Source organism: Babylonia areolata, chromosome 1 (assembly GCF_041734735.1).
Source record: "Babylonia areolata isolate BAREFJ2019XMU chromosome 1, ASM4173473v1, whole genome shotgun sequence".
NCBI classification, from domain to species: Eukaryota; Metazoa; Mollusca; class Gastropoda; order Neogastropoda; family Buccinidae; genus Babylonia; species Babylonia areolata.
Genome location: NC_134876.1, coordinates 69,886,718 through 69,896,717, shown reverse-complemented (window position 1 = coordinate 69,896,717; position 10,000 = coordinate 69,886,718).

Here is a 10,000-nt window from a genome sequence, read left to right as displayed (position 1 = left end):
TTTTTCTTTCTTTCTTTCTTTCTTTCTTCGTCTCCTCTTCCTTCTCACCCTTCACCTCCCCATCTCTCAAAATTTATCTTTTCCTTCATCTCTACTGCAGGCTAGGTAGGTACGTTTGCAGCCGTCGTTCTGTTTCGTTTGTCCGAATGCTGTCGCGCACACATGGAATCTGCTGGGTCTACTGTTCTGTCTACTGAACTGTGTTCTCACACGCACACAGACTACTCGTTCATTATACTTAAAGTTGATTCAAACATGAAAAACGTGCATTCGAGCGACGGTTATTTGGCATTTTGCATAAACTGAAGAACGCACACACACACACACACACACACACACACACACACACACACATTTACACGCATATATTCACACACACACACACACACACACACACACACACACACACACACACACACACACACACACACACACACACACAACTTATTCTCTTTTCTTGTGCATTTAATTTCACCAGTTAACAGCATCTTTTCACTCTTCAATCCATCAAAGTCTCTGTGTTCATTCAGTCTGTAAATCTCTTTTGGCTGCCGTGAAGTAAGATGAATGAGCTGACGAACAACTGAAAAGCTCGCAAACATTTTGTTTTCTTTTTCCTTTCTTCTTCTTCTTCTTCTTCTTCCTCTTTTGTGGGGGTGTGGAGGGTGGGGGTTGCACGGGGGGGGGGGGGGGGGGGGGGGGGGGGGGGGTAATTTATTTGGGTAGAGGTAGCAGGAAGAGGCAGCTTGATTTTTTGTCAATTTTTTGTTTTGTTTTGTTTTGTTTAGGCTTGTTTCGATTTTTATTTTAGATTTTTGTTGATGGTCGTGGTGGTGGTTTGGGTGTTGGTGGTAGTAGAGGTGGTTTGGGTGGTAGTGGTGGTGATGGTGGTGGTGGTGGTTTGGGTGGAGATGGTGGTGGTGGTGGTGGTGATCGTGCTGGTGGTGGTGGTGGTGATGGAGATGGTGGTGGTTTTGGTGGTAATGGTCGTGGTGGTAGTGGCAGTGGTGGTGATAGTGGTGGTGGTGGCGTCGTTGGTGTTGTTGTTGTATTGCTTTCTTTACAAAGTCAGTAGTAAACTGACTCTTCTAGTCATTCTGCCTCACTTAGTTTGCCCGGTATTTTTACAAAATCGAGTCTGCGCGCGCGCAAGTGTGTGTGTGTGTGTGGGGGGGGAGAGATGTGGGAGGGGGTGTGGAGGTGTGGGATGGGGTGTGTGTGTGTGCTCAACATTGTAATGGGTCAGAAGGCCTTCTACAATAAAAACATTCCTTTTCTGCCTCACTCAGTTCGTCAACTGATGCGCTTTCAAAGGGTATACCCCCTTCACCCTCTCTCATCGAAAACTGAGTATGGCTGCCCACATGGTGAACTAAAAACGGTCTTGCAAGTAAAAGAGAGAGAGAGAAAAAAAAAGCTCAGTCGCAGATAAAAGGGAAATAAGAGATGCCGTCTAAAAACGTAGAGAAGAATAATAAGGCCCACCACCCTCCCAAATACACATTCACTCTCTCTCTCTCTCTCTCTCTCTCTCTCTCTCTCTCTCTCTTTCACACACACACACACACACACATGCACTTCCTCACACACACACACGCATACACACATGCGAGCGCGCGCACACACACACACACACACACACACACACACACACACATCAGCACTAAGTGGTGTACGAGGAGTGGTTTAGAAGCATGGCATAATTTGTTCAACTGATATCATCAATTTTCTTGTACGGGTCCATCCTACGCACTGAAACGGGTTTCAAGAACTGGAAACACTCAAATGCAGAAACAACAACAACAACAAAAAATGTCCACATGGAATGTAAACAAGTAATCATTCTTCCCGTACTGTGTTTCTTCCCACATGTGTAGATGGCCTTCTGGCCATACACCTGTTCCACAAACAGTTTGGAATTCAAACGCTATACTGTCGATGTCAGTTCTCTGAGATAACCTGCCCCTCCCCCACCCCCCACCCCCCTTTTCCACCCCACTCCCCGTTCATCCAATGCTCTAGAGAATATAACCCATTGTGCAATATCTCCGGTTTTGTATTTGCTGATTGCTGTTTGTTTTTTGCTGTTGGTTTGTTTGGTTTTTTGGCTTTTTTTTATAAGAATTAATTTGAGAGCATCACTGGCAGGATTTCACCAACAGCATCACTGATGTTCTATAGACAGATGGTTCCAAAGACAACATCACTGATAGTCTATAGAGTCTATAGACACAAACATTTCACCACCAACAGCACGACTGATAGTCTATTCACATTGGATTCCACCAACAGCATCACTGATAGTCTATTCACATTGGATTCCACCCACAGCATCATTGACAGTCTATTCACATTGGATTCCACGCACAGCATGACTGATAGTCTATTCACATTGGATTCCACCCACAGCATCACTGATAGTCTATTCACAATGGATTCCACCCACAGCATGACTGATAGTCTATTCACATTGGATTCCATTCACAGCATCACTGATAGTCTGTTCACACTGGATTCCACCCACAGCATCACTGATAGTCTATTCACAATGGATTCCACCCACAGCATCACTGACAGTCTATTCACATTGGATTCCACCCACAGCATGACTGATAGTCTATTCACATTGGATTCCACTCACAGCATCACTGATAGTCTATTCATATTGGATTCCACCCACAGCATCACTGATAGTCTATTCACATTGGATTCCACCCACAGCATCACTGATAGTCTATTCACATTGGATTCCACCCACAGCATGACTGATAGTCTATTCACATTGGATTCCATTCACAGCATCACTGATAGTCTGTTCACACTGGATTCCACTCACAGCATCACTGATAGTCTATTCACATTGAATTCCACCCACAGCATCACTGATAGTCTATTCACATTGAATTCCATCCACAGCATCACTGATAGTCTATTCACATTGGATTCCACCCACAGCATCACTGATAGTCTATTCACATTGGATTCCACCCACAGCATCACTGATAGTCTATTCACATTGGATTCCACCCACAGCATCACTGATAGTCTATTCACATTAGATTCCACTCACAGCATCACTGATAGTCTATTCACATTGGATTCCACCCACAGCATTACTGATAGTCTATTCACATTGGATTCCACCCACAGCATCACTGATAGTCTATTCACATTAGATTCCACTCACAGCATCACTGATAGTCTATTCACATTGGATTCCACCCACAGCATGACTGATAGTCCTGTGATGGAATGGAACAGTGAGTTGCCCTGTGGTAACGCGCCTGACTTGGAACAGACTGTGGACGGGGTCAAATTCCACAAAATGGACCGGGAGTTGTACACTCCCTTCCCCCTCCTACTGTACCTTGAGTGATGGTCTGGAACCTTGTCAACAGGATGAGGCGACAAGTCCAGGCGTCGTGTGCAGTATGTACATAACGTATGTATAAGCACCCGCGGCAACAAAATGGTTGTTCCTGGCAAAGTTCTTTTTAAAACAAAATCGACTCTGGTCGTTCAACAAACACAGTTGCAGACAGAAAAAAAAAATCATGAATAGGTGGCAATGCTGTGGCGAAGCACTTTCCACAGAAAGAGCAGTCCGAATTTCACGCAAAGCAATCTTCATGACTAATAAATAGTATACGATACATTACAATAAGTGGAGTGATGGCCTAGAGGTAACGCGTCCGCCTAGGAAGCGAGAGAGAATCTGAGCGCGCTGGTTCGAATCACGGCTCAGCCGCCGATATTTTCTCCCCCTTCACTAGACCTTGAGTGGTGGTCTGGACGCTAGTCATTCGGATGAGACGATAAACCGAGGTCCCGTGTGCAGCATGCACTTAGCGCACGTAAAAGAACCCACGGCAACAAAAGGGTTGTTCCTGGCAAAATTCTGTAGAAAAATCCACTTCGATAGGAAAAACAAATAAAACTGCACGCAGGAAAAAAAAAAAAAAAAAAAAAAAATGGGTGGCGCTGTAGTATAGCGACGCGCTCTCCCTGGGGAGAGCAGCCCGAATTTCACACAGAGAAATCTGCTGTGATAAAAAGAAATACAAATACAAATACAATACAATACAATACGATACAATACAATACAGTACGATACGATACGATAGGATTACACCGCCATTGTGACCTCATCTTTGAAGCCCGCCAGTCAGGGTTGTCCTGACACAGTAACACATCGTTCACCATCTGTCATTCTCAGCAACTTGGCATTCATTTCAACGCACAAACAAACAAGAAGAAAAAAAGGAAAGGAAAAAAAAGAAAGAAAGTTATGTGAGAAATGAAATATTTTCTGTTTATTGGTTTGTTTGTTGTGTCTTCTTTACAGGGTAGAAATAATGGGAACAACGGCTAAAGGGGAAACTTGTCCAGACTTATCAAGACATGATTTAGCGGAATAACAATTAACAGGTGCGCGATCTTGCTGTCTTTAGAATCAGCAATTGACAGCTAAAAAAAAAAACCTCTGTAACCACGCCACAAGAATTCATCACACCCGTTACATAATTTCTTCGCGCGTAGTTCCTGCAGATCGATTACGTGGCTTTTGCTGTGCCGTGGGAAGTTGCCGATCGACATTCGATCCTAACTCTGCTGTCATGGCAGGCTAGGCTGGGTGTTCCAGAACTTCAGAAAGACCGTTTCTTGACGTGTAAACTGCGACCCCAATTTTCTGGATGGCGGGAGTACCCCATCTCTCTTCACTCTTAGAAGTGCTGTCAGTCACCAGAAAAAAAAAATTGTCCTTGTTTATTGCTTGTGCTGTTCCGTTCGGAAAGAAGCCCATCTAATTCTGACCCCAGGCTGATATTTCTGCGCATAGTGTTGTCTTGAATGTTCACTGGCTCGTCAGTGTTGGTTCTTCTCTTCATTTTGGTGAATATACCCAAAACTATGCTGAATGATAGATGTAGACTAACCAGTAATCATGGTTCGAGGCCTACCAGTAATCATGGTTCGAGGCCTCGTTTCGGCATGATGTTTTATCGTTTGGAAAGACTCTTTACTCCGATTTTTCATCCAGCCAGGTGTGAAGGGGTACATGATTTCGGCTGGGGAAAGTTAAAACGGCGGAAAGAGAAGATTGGGCTCTGCCTTCCAATACCGAGTCCTTGCCACAGTGGATATGAGTTCAGTGCTCTGATGGCTGTATAAGGTTGTGGGACCTTCAACCTGTTCTAATATCCATCTCTCTCTCTCTCTCTCTCTCTCTCTCTCTCTCTCTCTCTCTCTCTCTCTCTCTCTCTCTCTTTATATATATATATATATAGCTACCCGTGGTGTAATTCTGTAGGGAAAAATCCATTTTGATTTCGTACATAAATGGTTAGCACTGCACTGCTCGACAAGCTATCCATGTGGAGAGCAGTCTAATTCCTACACCGACCAGTCTTTTATGATAAGAAACACGTGCTATACAATGAAAAACAATGCTCACAACACAGTGCAGTACAAGTGAAATGCAGTACAGTACATCGCAGAAAAATCTATGCCACACGCGAAATACAACTCTGTACAATTCATTACAAGGGAGTGGGTGTTTGTACATTTTTTTGAGTAGACATGGCAGGACGAGTGGTGGTGAAGGGAAGTGGTTCCAAAATGGGCAGCGCTGGAAACATCCACTGTTAGAATTTCTTTGCAGGAAAGAAGAAACAAGTCAGAATATTCTTACGACTCCCATTTCGTATCGTCGAAATGTTATCACCTCTGTAGCCTAATACGTTTTGTTTTAACCCACTTTGAAATGTGTCTTCCCGAGATCAAAAGATCTTAAGGATGGGGAAGAGAAAGGGTTATCCCATCACCCCCGAAAACGGAGTATGGCTGCCTACATGGCGGGGTTAAAAAAAAAAAAAACGGCCATAGACGTTAAAGCCTACTCGTGTACATATATACGAGTGAACGTGGGAGTTGCAGCCCACGAACGAAGAAGAAGGATTATCTCGTCAATTATGTCGAACATGTCAAAACACGCCAGGCGTCATTCTGCTAAGAGGGTTCCTGGGAGGGGGAGGGGGGGGGTCATGGTACAGCCGCACCGGGGACAGTGGGTGCGTTTTTTGTGTGTCATCTCTACAGTGGTGAACTATGGTAGGTGATCTCAAGAGGCGGTCTGTGGGAAGGGGCGGAGTTTAACGACCTCTCGGCTGACGCCCCAAAGGTCAAATTGCTCCGGGGACCGAAGTCTTGGCCGATCCGAAGAGCGTGGCGTGGTTGGGGAAAGGGCGAGTCCTGGCTGTCTGTTTCGGGTGGAGGTCCGCACTGACTGGTCTGTAAACGGCTGGCCTTCTTTATGGGGGCCTGGACTGGAGAGCCGAGGACAGAGGCACAATTCCCGACTTGTACTGTAGATGTAAACTGTCACGCTCACTACTCTTTGTGTGTGTGTGTGTGTGTGTGTGTGTGTGTGTGTGTGTGTGTGTGTGTGTGTGTGTGTGCGGTCCGGACATTTTAGTTGTTAGTTGGAAATCAGCCAGAAATACCAGAAACAAAGGAGACAAATGTAAGGAAGAAATGAAAGAAAGAGAGAAGAAGTGAATGAATGAATGAATGAATGAATGAAAAAAAGAAACAAAGAAGGAGAAAAACAATGCGTTGGCTTTGCTTTTTCGATCGGAGAAGTCTTTGAAATATCTTTTCATCACAGAAGATTCGAACCCACACCCTCACGGACACTGCTCTGGCAGATAAGCGTCTTAACCATTCTGTCACCTTCCTTCTCCCTCATGGCAATGGAGGATCTGGCAGCTAAGCACCTCCATCTGTAACGTAGCTTCAAACGTGACAATACCTGCAACAAAAAATGATCTCGTGTGTGCAAGATGAGGTGATAAGTTGCGTGGCCTTGGCTTGAGGGAGTGTAGGCATTGTATGAGCGAAAGTTACCGTTACATTTATCAAAAAAAAAAGTTTTTAAAGTATATCCATGTATCAAATAAGATGACGTGCAAATGCTTTTGGTTTCGATCTGAGATACTTTCACACGTAACAGGGGTCGAGCTGTCACCCATAGTGTCCGTCTGTCAGCTGTTTTCCCCTAAAGGATATAAAAAGAAAAAGACGAAAGATAAATGTAAATAGATGTACATGCTGTATGTCTGTACTCCACGTTCACGCAGATTTACGTTTCCTTTCGTCTGGGTCTAATCAAACGTCAACAGTTGTTGTTGTTTTTCTTTTCTTTATTTTTTTTTCTTCTTTGAACTAAATCGGTTTCTAAAAAACGTCCCCAAAATAGCTCACAAAAACATGTGCATTATCATTTCAGTCAGTTTTGTTTTCTTCTGTGTGTGTGTGTGTGTGTGTGTGTGTGTGTGTGTGTGTGTGTGTGTGTGTGTGTGTGTGTGTGTGTGTGTGTGTGTGTGTGTGTTTGTGTGTGTGTGTGTGTGTGTGTGTGTGTGTGTGTGTGTGTGTGTGTGTGTGTGTGCAAGGACAGGTGTATAAAGCGTCAAGTATCAGGGTTGTGTTTGTCTCATTTCACGACTTGATTGCTTGATTCAGCTTCCAAAGGACACCCCTCCAAAAATAGTCCGTAAAGATAATTATCGTCTTTATTTCAAACGGATATTTTTTATTTGTTTTGTGTTCGCCACAACAGGTGTATAAAGTGTCAAACCTCAGGGCTAAATTTTGGCCTCGACTTCATTCCACATGAAGATGTCGTTTTCTTAGTTCAGCAAAATAAACACAAAAAAAAGATACCTAACATGTTCGGTTGTCTTATATACTAATATCCTGCAATAGTAGTGTTGTTGTCCATCTTTCCTTTCCACTTTTGACCTTCAGGAAAGGTCAAGGTCACACACAATTAATGACAGAATCATTGACAAAATAGTTAGCAAATAGTAAAGAGTGGTAACTCTCTCCATTCACAAGATACACAACTTCAAGTCAGTGCTGCATATTTACCTGGGGTGCTAGCTGAATCGGTAGCATAAGTCAGCATTGACTTGAGGTTGTGTACCTTGGTGAATGGAGAAAGTTAGGTATACCACTCTTTTCTCGATCATCGAAGTCGAACTCGCAACGTTTGGTTTTGAAGTAAAATGGGCACCACGTCTTCTTGCACACACCTTCTGCCACCACTGCCCCTCGTCTTCTCCCCCTCCGTCCCCCACCCAGACCCCTCCCCCTCCCACCTCATCTCTATATCCGCTTCCTCCTCCTCTTCTCTCACAACAGGACACACACACACACACACACACACACACACACACACACACACACACACACACACACACACACACACACACACACACAGACCGCGTTTTTTTTAAGTCATGAAGAAATTGATAATCAACTATGCTAAGAGAGAAATAACTAGATACGGGAATAGATAAATAAATAAATAAATGCAGTTTTATTATTAGATAAAGAGACGAGCTTCACGTCCACTAATGACAAAACTATGTATTTGAGGTCGCACGGTGCACAGGATGCACGTACGTACAGTAACACATCGTGTCCAACGTTGATCACGAGGGGAAAAAACAGAAACACAAATCAAACAGCACTTAAAAGAAGAGAGACAGACAGACAGACAGAGAGAATGAGAGACAGAGAGAGAGGCAGAGAGAGGTAGACAGACAGAGACAGAGAGAGACAGACAGACAGAGAAACAGAGACAGACAGAGAGAAAGAGAGACAGAGAGAGACAGACAGACAGAGACAGAGAGACAGACAGACAGACTGACAGAGACAGACAGAGAGACAGACAAAGAAACAGAGACAGAGAGAGACAGAAAGAGACACACACAGAGACAGACAGGCAGACAGACTGAGAAACAGAGAGAAAGACAAACAGAAACAGAGACACAGAGAGAGAGACAGAGAAACAGGGACAGAAGAAAGACAGACAAAGACAGAGAGAGACAGACAGAGACAGAAAGAGACACACACAGAGACACAAAGAGAGACAGAGAGGGAGACAGACAGACAGACAGACAGACAGACAGAGAGATATAAGTGCAGAAACACAGGGAGAAAGAGGGAGGGGTTCGCAGAGATTGTTTTGTTGTTGATTTTGTTTGTTTGTTTGTTTGTTTGTTTGTTTGTTTATGTGTTTATGTGTTTGTTTGTTTATGTGTGTGTTTGTTTTCGTCGATGCCTCTTGCGTTTGATTTTGTGTGAATTAATCTTTTTTTTGTTGTAGTGGTAGACAGCCTTTGGTGGTAGTTTGCCATGAGGAATGCTTTCTTGCTCTTTCTCTCTTCATTTTTTTCTGTCTTCTGTGTTCCTTACTGTGTTTATTTGTTTTTATATTTGTTTTTCTTTCTTTCTTCTTTAATTTCTTTCTTTTTTTTATTTCTTTCCTTCTTTTCTCATCCGTTCCTTCTTTAACGGATTTTGTTTTCTTTCTATCTTTTCTATCTTCCTTTATAGTGTCTGTCTGTCTGTCTGGTTATTCTTTCAACTTCTTCTTCTTCTTCTTCTCGTTCATTAGATAGATACTCCAGTCTCTGTGATGTAGGCATGTAGAGCTGTAGAGCTTTCGGGTATTCTTTCTTTCCACTTCTTCCACACACCCCACCCCCCACCCCCAGCTTCCCTTTCTTTCTCCCTTTCTGTCTTTACTCCTTCCATCCTTCCTCTCTTTCGGTTTTTTTGTTTTTTTGTTTTTTCTTGTATTTTTTGTATTCTATTTTATTTCTTCCTCTTTCGTCTTTATCTGTTAACTTCTTCCATGTGAGCGTGCTGGAAAAAAAAAACTGTTACGAAAATAATGGAAAACGTAATAAGAGGCAATCTCTTACATTTCCAGCTCTGCGAAGACACACTTACACACTCTGTCTTTGCCTCTCTCGGTATCTCTGTATCTCTGTACTTCTCTCTCTCTCTCTCTCTCTCTCGTTATTATTATTATTATTATTATTATTATTATTATTATTACTTCTCTTTTTTCCCATTTTTTCTTGTTCTCTTATTCCAATTTCTTCCACTAAGGGGAAAGTATTTCTGATTTAAATTCTCTCTCCCTCTC